This window comes from Gymnodraco acuticeps, unplaced genomic scaffold (assembly GCF_902827175.1).
Source record: "Gymnodraco acuticeps unplaced genomic scaffold, fGymAcu1.1, whole genome shotgun sequence".
NCBI lineage: Eukaryota > Metazoa > Chordata > Actinopteri > Perciformes > Bathydraconidae > Gymnodraco > Gymnodraco acuticeps.
In genome coordinates, this window is record NW_022991415.1 from 190,001 (window position 1) to 203,359 (window position 13,359).

The window sequence follows — 13,359 nt, forward strand, 5'->3', positions numbered from 1 at the left end:
ACACTTCTTCTTAACATTTGTAGAAATCTCTGAGATTTGGATTTGATCCTATCGTGGACAACACGTATGATGAATGCGATCGTGTTTGTATAACTCTTTCAAAAGATTCCCGTCTGGAACAACAACAGAAATCCTTTAACCTGCTCAGTCTGACAGCTGAACAGAGCAGACATACTGACACGTCTTTACTGTGAGCACAGATGGGTTCTTAATTAAACACTCTGGTACGATTAAGACATGAAAGCTGCTGCGACCTTCCATTATAAACTCCATTAACACCTAATGACACTGTCCAAGCGACCAATGATGCGCTTGACTTACAACGTACATGCTAACGTACAATCAGCTCTTCATGGCACATTCTATTCCCAAACTGGCTTATTGCAAAGCTACGTACGTTAGATAAAGTGTTTGGCCTCATTCCAGTTACTTGGGGTTCCATAATAAAAGTGTGGGGAACATCGTACTGCTACACACTACAGTCAAACAGGTGGACTTACCATGGGAGCGGTGCCTATAATTCCTAACAGTTATCAAGCAGTGAATAACTTGTCGACTGAGACAGGAAACGATGATGGTACACATTGTTGGCCATGGCAACAGTTGATCCTCCTTGCCTCATATCTGTGAGTCATATCAGAAGTCAGAAAGTTAACCCAGAGGAGAATCCCTGACGGTTAGAAACACAAGAGCTGACACCTACCCGGCTAATGAGTTTACCCAGAGCTGCAGGTCACCTCTTACAGACCGATTAACCCTACTGCCAGTCAGGCTCATGCACGGATAGACCTCTTATAAGAGAAGTGCCCCTTTGAGAATGTACTTTCTCTTATCACAAATCAATGAAATGGTCTAACATAAAGCAGAAGAACTCTAATTATGACATGATATGTGAATTATATTGAACTGATATTAATCTTAGCCATATAAAATCAGCATCTTCTTATTGACGGTATTTCTGAGGCATATGCCTTTTTACTGAGAAGGTGGAACACTTCATTTCTTTGCATGTAGCATTAATAAAATGTCGTTTAGCAGTGTTTGAACCAACATCCCACTTAGGTTTGTTTTAAATACATACATTTTGATATCCCTTAAAACTGTAAGGTAATTCCAGGAATAGATTTATGTAAAGCAACAAAGTTCCCCATCCAGCCCTTTTTTTTTCTTCATTTGGGCCCCTGTCCCTGTAAACATCCTCTGCATGTGCCTGGCCCTAATCACCACAGAAGAAGAAGAAGTTAACTTTATGGAACCCAGTCAAATAAAATCACTGTTTCCAGCACTAAAAAGACTCAGAAAACATGTTTGAAACCATTCTAGAGGTATTTCGACAAGATTGTCTCTACCATGTTTGGGATTAGCTTCTGATCTGACATTGGCTCAGCGCTCTCCGTTTAACCAGGAAAGAGAGAGGCTGACATCTCTGGAACAAAGGGCCAGGGAGAGGGAAGAGTAGGAAGAAGAAGCAGCAGCTTGGTGTTGAGGATCATAGTGTGCTTCAGGGAAGCATGATACTAGCTGGAATGCCAGATGAAGCTCTGCCAAGAGCAGGTCACAGAATAATCCCCACAAAAAGAAAACAAGAATAATTGCATCTTCCGTCACAATGATTGCAAGCCAAGCAGAGTTTATGTTCTAGTAATCCAACAGAAATACACCCCATCGTGAATTCACTTCTTCATGATTAAAATAAAGAACCTTTCGAACTATTCAGTATTAAACTAAGGCAATGTTTCCACAGAAGGCAACAGGTTATGACATGCTCTAAAATTGAAAACATATATATCCTTTATTTAACCAGGTAAAAGACTCATTGAGATTAAAATCTATTTTCCAAGAGTGACCTGGCCAAGAGGGGCAGCATGTACGAAGTTACAACCGATCAAACACAGACATGACAGGCAGACAAATACAGCTGTAAAACACAAATAAAATGGCACATTAGCCAGTCAATATGCGAAGTAAAACAAACTATTAAAAATCATTAAAAACTGGCAACATTTAAAACGATTTTAGGATATACGAGCACTCTCATCTACCAATGGTTGTTGCCTTTGCTAACAACGTCAGGTTGTTTAGTTGTCACCCGACATGACAGCTAAAGCTGTGAACAAGGCGAAAAACTTTCCTGCAGGAGCCATGTTTCCTGTGCTACTGAAAAGCAGTCACATCGGATGTGACGTCACTCCCAGTCCCGACCTCCAATGGAAACGGAGCGCTGCTGTGCTGAACCCCGCTCTCTCTCTGAGGCCCTCACTATGTCTACTACAGAGAGCGTAGTGTAGCCTACACACTATATATGATTAATGCTCACTTTAAACACACTACCTCAAGCACTCATTTCAAATGTGTAACTTACACATGCAAACCACACACACACACAACCTCCTACCTCACTGTAACTAACACTATGGCCCTAAGATTAACACTAGAAGTCAGAACTAAACATGGAGAAGCAGTGTTTAGTTTGTATGCCCCGACCATCTGGAACAAACTCTCTGAATCCTGCAGGTCCCCTGCAACTGTTAATACTTTTAAATCAAGACTAAAAACGTATCTTTTTGACGCTGCATTTGAGTGAGTTGTTCACACTGCAGTATGGCTTTTATTCATGTATTTCATAGCTGTTGTGTTTATTTTATTATCTTTGCGTTTTAAATGCTGTTCTTTAAATGCCATTTTATAATGTGCTTCTACTGTATTTATTCTTAAATGTCTTTTATTTTATTTTGTAAAGCACTTTGGGTTGCCGTGTGCTGAAAGGTGCTATATAAATACACTTGCCTTGCCTAGAAAACTGTGGACTAAAAGGTCAAATCAATGAAAAATGTGGTTGTAGAGTTCACTAAATACGTTCACTTTCAGCGTCACATTGCTCATCTTTCGGTGCAGAGTGCTATACAGCTCCATACTCTAGATCTATGCGCCCCTGGAACTACGTTTGGAGAATGAGGAGGAAGACATGGAGGAGGAAGGACCAACATGAATGGAGCTACAGGTCATGGGCAGAATTCTTTCTTACCAGTGCCGCTCAGTTTAACATGGAGGCTTGGATGTTCTGTTACTAATTTTACACTTCCGGAAAATAGAATACAAAAATACAAGTTGTGCTTTCATCGGATGTGATGGCATTAATGTTTTAGAGGTCAAGCTGCACCTGGTGAGGTAATAAACACACACAGGTTTCAGTCCTCATAACTGACGGAAAAAGGACACACACACACACACACACACACACACACACACACACACACACACACACACACACACACACACACACACACACACACACACCACACACACACACACACACACACACACACACACACACACACACACACACACACACACACACACACACACACACACACACACACACACACACACACACACACACACACACACACACACACACACACACACACACACACACACAACACACACACAAACACAACACACACACACACACAAAAGTGAGCAAAGAGCCAGCACATAGTGAACCGTCTTCAGGATGACATATTCATGTGCAGCCCAGACAACACTTTGTTAACATGCCTCTCAAACTTTGACTTCCATACTCTTTTTGCTCTCCAGCCCATTGGTTCTTACTGAAGACATTTATCTTAAAAAAATAGCTCCCCATCCAATAGTGATATTTTTAGCAAACTTAACAGGAGTAAACGTGCACGTGTTTCTCTCCTTCTGTGCTGTCTGACCTCTTTCCCAGGCCTCCATGCTGGAGAGGATGGTCTGTGGTTTAGGTCTGTTACCGGACCCCTGAAGCTCCTCAAAGTCTGTCCACATCCATATTTTCCACTATGAATTTCTGTTGGTTTATTCTGTACACACAACATCTCTGTCTCTGTTGCTTTTCCCATTAAAGGCTTTATAATAAAACTAACTTGACTTGGGGTTTGTAGATGAAATGAATAAGCGGAAGCCTTGTCTCTCCATTAAATTGAATATCTTCATTTTCAAAAGAACACAACAACAATAGGTTTAAAAAATGTGTTGTTAACAGTGTTGATGAATCCGTCAGTTGTGAAACATTGATTGGACCCTGCTGACAATAAGCAGCTCATCTCTCATCAATGATTAAAGGGCTAAATACTAGCTGCTGAAACAACACAATGCTCTGAGCAGAGCTCTGCTGGGAGAGCTGACAGCAGGGGGGGCTTTATTCTGACAGACACACACACCTTCTCAGCTACGCTCCTATAGCAGGGCCACCGTTTGTCAACAGTATAACAGAGCGAGACAAGAAATGTGACAGGAGGGAGAGTTTGCTCCAAATCAGTCCTTATTCTAGGAGCATATGAAGTTTCAGAGCCTGATAAACCTACGCAGCATACCAGCTTCTGACAATGTTCTGCTTCCCTCCGTTTTATTTTGGGTACTGGATTGTTGAACATTTTCTGCCATCCTATAGACTGAATGGTTATTTGTAAAGAATTGTTTGTAATGAATAATTAGTAAACTAATCTGCATTTTCACCTGTTGCACGCATTCCATTAGAAAGTCATCATTTGATTCGGGGGAAATCTATTTGAGTTATATCCTATAAAACACCCAATGTAGGAGCAATATGTCCTTTATGACCCAGTATGGCAATACTCTTAACAGGGCTGAACGATTCATTCCACAAATATGAATATCACTTTTATTTGTCAGAATTAGAGATGTCCCGATCCGATCATGTGATCGGGGATCGGAGCCGAACACGTGATTTAAAAAAAATTGGATTAGGGAGAAAAAAATCGGGGATCGGGATTTTTTTTTTTTAATATAAAATATTTTAATTATTTAATGTTACAAAACAAAAATGACCATGTTCACGTCTTAAAGTCATCCTGAGGCCTTAGTTTTGGTTTAAAATGACACAACATCATGTATGTGTTGCTTCTTTTGGGCTTGTTTTCATAGACCTGGGGGGTATACTACGAAGCAGGATTTTCGCTTAGCCGGCTAAATTCAGGGAAAACTCCGGCTTTCCGGTCCTACGAAGCTGGTTCTCTTTTTATATCATACACCTGTTAATGTACGCATTCAAACACTTTTTCTTTTACCAGCTGTATTCACCTTGCAGGTGCAGCTCTGTGGCTTTTATCCTGGATAAAGTGTTTAAGTCATGGATGTTTAAAGTTTAACTTCTTCATATTTGTCTAATATTATAGTTTACTTTTCATTCAGGAAGTATGACGCTGCGCTGTCAGTACGCTTGTCCATGTTTGTGATTGGTCGAATGCTCCAACCACCCCTTTCATGTGAACGCGCACCTAACTAGATAGGACACGGCTGGCTTGAGCGATCCACTTGATAACCCGCGTCGTAGTACAGTTTAGCGAGAGCGCGTATGTTTTGGATTAGGCCAACCGGCTAACTCAAACATATCCAGGTTATGTTGAACCAGCTTCGTAGTATAGGCCTCTGGTTGCTTATTTCTCTCAAAGCTGGCAACAGAGTGGGCGCAGTGTCTAATAGTAGCAGTAAGCTAACGAGAGGCTACGTTCAGCTGGTGACTCGGGAGTCGGGACAGAGAAAATGTCAGCAGTTTGGAAGTATTATAAAATTGAAAGCGAAGGCAGTGTAACAGCCAGATGCAATGTTTGCAAGGCGGAGGTTCCGCGTGGTGGAAAGAACAGAGCTACGTTCAACACGACCAATCTAATACGCTACCTGAGAAACAAACACCAACAAGACGAGTACATAGCGGCCCCTCAGGGAACGGCACTGACACAACCCACACTTTCAGAGACTTTTAAAAGGAAAGAGAAACTGCCCCAGAACAGTGAAAAGGCCAAAACAATAACAGCCAAGATAGCTGAATTCATCGTGTTGGATGACCAGCCGTTATCTGTTACCTTTTTTTTCTCTTAATGCATTGCATAAAGATCGGGAAAAATCGGTATCGGCAGATTGCCAAAATCAAATGATCGGAATCGGAACGGGAGCAAAAAAAGGTGATCGGAACATCCCTAGTCAGGATTATTCAGTGATTTTAGGGACAACATATTTGTATTGCACTTTGGCATTTAAATAAACACCTCACTGCTTTTACGTACACCTAAAAAGCTGAAACGTTTGCTTTAATTAGATATATTTAGTGCTGTCAAAATTATCGCGTTAACGGCAGTAATTACTTTTTTGAATTAATTGCGTTAAAATATTTAACGCATTTGCAGAATGGCCCGCCCCATACGTGCCACCAGTGGCAGCGCCAGGGTATGGCTGGGGTAGGCTACACCCATACCAAGAAATGGCTTAGCCCCACCATGAAAAATGATGTTAAAGTAAGCAAAATAAAGCCTGCCAACTCGCGCGGAGTAAATTGCACAGACAGCAGTTAGTAAGATTGATTTCAGTAGCCACGGTTTTGAAAACTTTTGTCACGTAGTGATCGTCTTCTCAATAGAACATCTTTGATAACGGCGTGGTGTTGTTGCAGGAAGTCCCGACGGAGAATACTTTTGCTGTAGTTCAGGGGTGCACATAACTGGTACGCAGGTTATGTGCGTAATCTGAAATGCGTACCGTCACTTGTGTCACAAAGCGCATTTGCGTACCGACATACTTGTGACGCTTTTCCAGAAGGCGGTTAGATCACCGGACGACAGAGTCGGTCTCCGTGTGCACAGACAGGGCTGCTGTTAACGTCGGTCTGTACAACGGAATTTTGCCAAAACTACGCCAACCGGCTGCGGAGGGAGACTCCCCCCCCCTTCACTGGAGAACTGCGCTAAAACAGCTGATCACAACGTTCACACTCTGTGGTCAAGAAGTACTCCACGAGCCGCCGCCCCCCCCCTCTGTCGACTTTCCTGAAGTACTCCCCCGTTGATAGAAATCAACACGTAATGAATTAAGACCCCACGGTTTGATGATTGATAGGTGTGTGGGTTGTCTTTCATTTTGACACGCAGAAAATGTTATAATAAACATAGATACTGTATGTTAAATGGATATATCCGCCTTCTTTCCATTCCCACAACAATATACATAAATAAATGGCATATTTTGGAAAATAGTTCAAATGGTGATTAATCATGATTAATTAATTTTTAAGCTGTGATTAATCTGATTAAAAATTGTAATCGTTTGACAGCCCTAGATATATTATGTCAACACATTTCACACAACTGTATTAGGTTAGCTGAAAGCAATAATATTAAGTTGAACCTAATATTTATTTAATATTAATATTATTGCTTTTAACTAAACAGTTATGTGATCGAATGTACTTATTGTAAGTCGCTTTGGACAAAAGCGTCAGCTAAATGCAATGTAATGTAATGTAATGTGAAATCTGTTGACGCAATACATTTAATTAAATTCAATGTTTGGGTTTTTTCAGTGTACATACTGTGCTTCATCACTGCTGAGATACAGATGTGTGTATGACAATAAGACCGGTCCTTATCACCAGTGCATCTCCTAGAAGCAACATTTAAATACAATTGCACCAATAAATGAAATGAACAGAGTGTTATTCTCCTGCTCATTATTACATTTTGGCATTAAAAAAAGCTTAGAACAAGGATCTTCTTCACATGAAGTTTAGGCATGTTTTGTTTTGCCCATAGAAACATTTCAAACAATAGTCTGTCCCTACCAGAAATCTGAAAGGCACCCCTTCATCCCTGCTCTCGGTCCTGCTGTATATTACGACTCTTCTTCTTTGGACTGAGGCTGCAACATTCAGGAACACAAACAGTGATCCCTCCGGAGCATTCCTGGCCCCTGCAGCATGGGCCTGCTGCTGGGGCTCCAGTCAGAGGCAGGAGGATCCTGACTGCTGGTGTCTGCACTCAGTTAGCCAGCATTACTCATCAGACTGCAGACAGAGCAGAGACTGATGCAGAATCCCATGACTTTTCCAAAACCTTGGGAAAAATATTGTTTTCCATAACTTTTCCAGGGCCTGGAATTTGCATTTTGAATTTCCATGACTTTTCCAGGTTTTAATGACCGTAAGAACCCTGGATTTTAAATAGTATTCCCCTTGTGATTCAGTCTACATTTCTCTGTAAAGCTTCTCTTTTTTTGTATGATATACTATAAGCAATACATCGTTCTATATAGTGGGCACGGCCTGTGTAACGAGTGGTTTATATGTTCACTTTATCCCATGTTGTGTTGATCTACATCCAACGTGGGATAAAGTGAACATGCTCTTTCATGTAGGCCACGCCCAGGTGGTATATGATCAAATTAGATACATTGGTGCATGATTGTATATGAGGAACAACATTGTTTTTAGCTTTAAACATTAAATATCTTCATTACAGTCGAATAGCTTCCCTTGTGACATCAAGCCTGGTGTACATAATATAATCCTCATGACTTAAATTAAATCAGCAAAACAGCAAGCTTTGTGTAAACATGTTTATTTAAAGATACATTTGGAGCTCCCTTCAGCATCGATTCATCTCCGAACTGAACTGTATACTTCTACTTGACAACTGGACAAGGGTAAGAGCCCGCTGCCCAGACCATACACAATGTAGTGCAGTGAGATAGGCATGTCATACACCAGGGGTGCCCAACCTTTTTTGAACCGAGAGCTACTTTTAAAGTTGCCAGTCTGCCGAGATCTACCAGTCCAAATAGAGAGGCGTAGCCATTACTGACAGCCTACTACCAGGTAAATACACACTTCTACTTGTATAAAACTGACCTTTGTACGATGAATACTTCATAAAATACTGCAGATCCTTTATCTTACCTCTTTCTAATCTACACACATACAAGTATTTAACTGAAGTTACACAACAGTGTTGTTGATACAGAGTTGGAGTTATTCACACGTCACATACTACAGTGGGTAATGTTTTCAAGAAACATTGAACAGTGCTGCCACATATGACACAGGGAAAAAAGAAAAGACTCTGAACCCTTTCTTTGCCATTATATACAAATAGTGTTGCTACAAAAGTATAAATGAGGCTTACTAATAAGACAACTCAGATCTGAAGCTACACAGTAATCTGCTGCAGCAACAGTGCAATACAAAAGACAACATTAATAGAATCAAACCCTTTTTTTGTTGCATTTTAGTAGATTATAAAAATAAATGCCTTTAAAATAGGATACAAGCAACACTAGTTTCTTAACCTGAATTGATAATAGACTATAATCAATTTAAGTTTGCATTCTTATACCGTTTTGTACAATAATTGTAATGAATAAGTTCAAACAAAGTAAAACTTACAGCTGATTAATAACGGTATCTAACTTGAGTTTTTATCAAAAACCTGTTGAAATGCTACTGTTATTGTTGTTGTTTACTGTCCCCAAAAGCGCGTCTGCAGCCTCCAGGAATGCTTCTTTCACAACTTCGCCATCTTTGAAAGACTTCATGTGTTTCGCAAGAACGTGACTGGCACGATAAGATGCTATGGTAGCAGCCTTGCTCTTGTTGTTGGGCCTGGTGGAAATGGACTGCTGTGCATTTAGCTGTGCTCTCAGGCCCCTCCCCTTTTGGAGCGTAGGGCAGAGTTAGGAGGGAGTTCCGTCTCGCAGCGTTTGTGCACTGTTTTGAAATGCCGCTCCTAAATTACCCTTCTTCGATAAAGCCACGCTCGCATTGCAGATGAGACAGATGGACTTTGAATTGGAATAGATACAAAAATAATCATCCTCCCACTCGGAGTGAAAATTATATATTTTGGGCTTTTTTGCTTCTGCCATAATTGCGGTCTTGTGTGTGTGCGGACTGTCACTCCTGTTGACACGGACAATGTCAGCGCACTAGTGCCCACCAGCCACGCCCACGACACATGGGGTCACGCCGGCCAATCACAAAGCTTTGATGCGTTCAAGTGCATTATTCTGGCACAGGAAGATTTTGTTATAGGACATTAACGATAAAACAGAATATTGTTGTTCTTTTTTTAGACACATCTCGCGATCGACTGGGAATCTCCCCGCGATCGACTGGTTGGGCACCCCAGTCATACACTCATGGGTGTTGCAATAAGTAGAGGATCCAGTCTTCAGTGTAGTTCATACTTCGCTGAGAGCAGCAGGAATGGATTATGAATATGTAGTGGTGCAGGAATAAGTCCTTAGACACGAAAATACGTTTGCATTTTAGCAATTTCCGGCTCAGATGCCTGAAAAACGGTCTGTGGTCTTCAAATATTTGTATGTTTTGAACAACATAACATTTGTTAGTGAACACCCCACACTTCAACTATTATGAAGGTGGTGTTAATATGTGAAGATTAACTGCTGAACAAGACGTGTGAGCATCATAAGTGTTTGTTTGCCAAAGATTTTAAGCAATATTCCAAGATTCTATGGGAAAATTCCATGACTTTTCTGTCAAGGGAGTCCTTCTGAAGCTAACTTCTGCTTTTCACTACACAAATAGGTCATCACTGCACCAGTCATTTGATTGAAGAAAGTTGTAAACAGGTTTTAAAGTGCAGCGTGGGAATATCACAGTCAACCAACAGCAGGGAGGCAGTCTGCAACAAAGTATGGGAAGACAAATGGCTCTATGAAAAAGCTCTCATTCTCTTTCTTTTTTTAAATACACTTAAAAAGGCATAAAACAATGTCTTATGACCGAGTTTGTAAAATACATGTCTTCATTTGAACACTAAGATTGTAACACTGTAAACGTGTAAACCTAATGTGTTTCAAATATTTTTGTATTATCCTTGATTACTAATAGTTTGTCAACCCTTATTTTTTTGATTATTAAGTATTGTTATGAATACATACAAAATAAAATTCACAGCAATACCAATACCAAACTGTAGATGTAGTGACCTACTGAGAGTGTATACAAAGCAAATGATATCAAAATATAAAACATGTGATATCATATATGGCTCACTAACTCACTTCACAACCAAGCACACACATTGACTGTCAGGAAACTGTCACACTACAAAGTACAAGTAGGATGAACACAGGATGATATAAGACTGGAGACAAAGTCAACAAAGCACTTCAAATACCAGACATGTCCAACAGCCTTGGAAATGTAATCCACTCCTCACACAGGAGAGGGAACATCTATATGTACTGCTACACAGAGCCCAGAGATGCAGTGTGGAGACCCGTTGGTAAACGCAGGTTGCACGTGTCAGGAGCTAGAGCAACACCAACAACACCTGAGTGCGTTCATGCGTGCGCGGGCTGGTGGTGCAATGCCAGACCCCCCCACCTCCAGCAGCTCAGCCATGGATGTATAACACCGAGGAATGTGTCTGTTGCCGGGCTGAGAGCTAGCTGCCACACCAACACCAACACCAACACCACCACACACACACCCGACCACCTCTTCAGAAACATGCTGCGGTAAATTACTGCCTCTAAGCTGCTGCATGTATGCCGAACAATAGCCATATTTTCGACATGACTGGAAATTAAGGAAAAAAAGAGTCCCGACTCCTGCGTATCGTCAGCGTCTCCAATAAGGTTTGAGTCCTTACAGGAGTGACAGGCAGGCAGGTTAGCATCACTAAGCTAGTTAGCCGTCCTTACCTGGGTCTCCAGCTCCAGAAAACAAAGGATGCTGCTGCGGTTTCTCCCCGTTAGATTGATGCGTCTCCTCGGCCTGACAGCATCCTGTTCCCAGCCAGCAGCACCCTGCCATACTCATGGCCAGACTGCACGGCAATCATACAGGCACTTCCGGTTATCACTTTCACAATAATTGCCTATTTGGGTCTAAAATGTGAAATCTATATTACGATAACTTCGCTGACGTCTATATGATTAATAGTTCATAATTGTAGTCAGAAAGCAGCCATGTTCTTTTCTATGTAAAAATACACTTTAATTTACAGTGAACACATTTTAGTTCAAAAAACGTGTTGTTGTTTCAGTACAAGAACCCACATCTTTGCACCTTAAACGAACTATATGACTAAAGTCAATTATGCTGAAATTAAAGGTTTTTAGGCCTATACTTTTTTATATTTACCTTCAATCAAGTTACAAATGTAGGCTATGCAAAGTAAAACATCTTATACAACATATCTTCGTCCTTGATACTCGGGCCGGGGTATTTAAATACAAACTATAGATAACTTACAGATATGTTTCACAGCATCAGTTGCCTCCAATGTAAACATAAAATCCTGTTTAAGGTTTAAATCCTGTATTTCCGGTTATAATTGCACTAATGCTAGCTACCTTGACGGACCTACCAGCGGCTCAGACTCTGCATGAGACAGATATGCGGCTGACCGGGAGAACAGAGGGAGGCTGACTCTCTTTACTGCATTTTACACAGATTAAAACAATCCACACTGTGATATATCGTTTTTAATAGGGTTTCCTTCAGTATATCCCTAGGACTCTGTATTATTTTAATTACATTTGAGTTAATCTAATTGTTAGATGGTCAGTTCCCCCCATTAAATATGAATGGAGAATGGAGCGGTCCAGTCGTTAAAGGGCCAGTGCGTGCTTGTCTTTGACAGCCCTTCAGACCACATTGACAGCTTCCCATTTATCCTAGCAAATAGGAAAAAACTTCCTATTCTAATTACTGGCTGAAAGGCACCTAATGCTAAAAGCTTTTATGTTGCTATTTCTTTTCATATTTTTAACCATGAATACCGTTTTGTCACCTATGTCATGATTTGGGAATAAGGACTAATAAAGAGATGTCTTATTTTAAATATGCTATTAAAATCAAACTTTATATGTTACATTTTTTTCACTTTTCCTCTGGGGTTCATTTTCATAGTATGTATTCTAATTAAAGGGTAGCCTTCTCCAGGTATAAAGTGTTATACTTCCACACAATTGCTGGAGTTGCAAGAGAAAGGTGAGGGAAAAAATGAGCCCTCTCTGACTCGTAAATGGCCACATACTCCAACCTTCACTCCATCAGTATGTAAAGCAGACCTTGACATTTCAAACCACATACAATCAGATGGATAGTTTTCAAAGTAAATGTGATCATGTGTGCCTCCTCTGGGAGTGGTGTGTGTTTCTGAACGCTAAATCAAAGAGGTAAGATGCTGCAAAGTAAAAATGTAACTGACTTCACACTCAGCCCTAAGATTCTACTGCTCTAGCAAGGAGCGAGAACATGGAGAGCAAGAGAAAGCAAGAGGGAGGGAAGGGAGTCACAACTAGATAAAGAGATGGAAAGGTTAAAAAACAGAACACTGGCTTTTTGTTGTTTTACGACTAATGGAAGCTAAATTAGATTTGCTAGACTCTCCAGTGATGTCTGCTTCATGTCTGTCCTTAAATGTCCATACAACCTTTAGAGCCTCTCCTCTGTCACATAACTTACAACCTGCCAGGCAGATATAGCTGCTAGAAATTCTGTCAAATGAAATGCAGGTTAAACTGAAATGGAGGTATTATAATTCATGAAGCAGC

General features: G+C 40.7%; 1 protein-coding gene across 1 annotated transcript in view; it reads right to left on the reverse strand.

Moving 5' to 3' along the window:
- Window positions 1-11,625, reverse strand: part of fam110b (family with sequence similarity 110 member B) — a 61,740-nt gene extending 50,115 nt beyond the window's left edge. The window contains 1 exon segment of the mRNA XM_034195795.1: window positions 11,500-11,625. The gene's annotated coding sequence lies outside the window, so the exon portion shown is untranslated.
- Window positions 11,626-13,359: the final 1,734 nt, after the last annotated feature.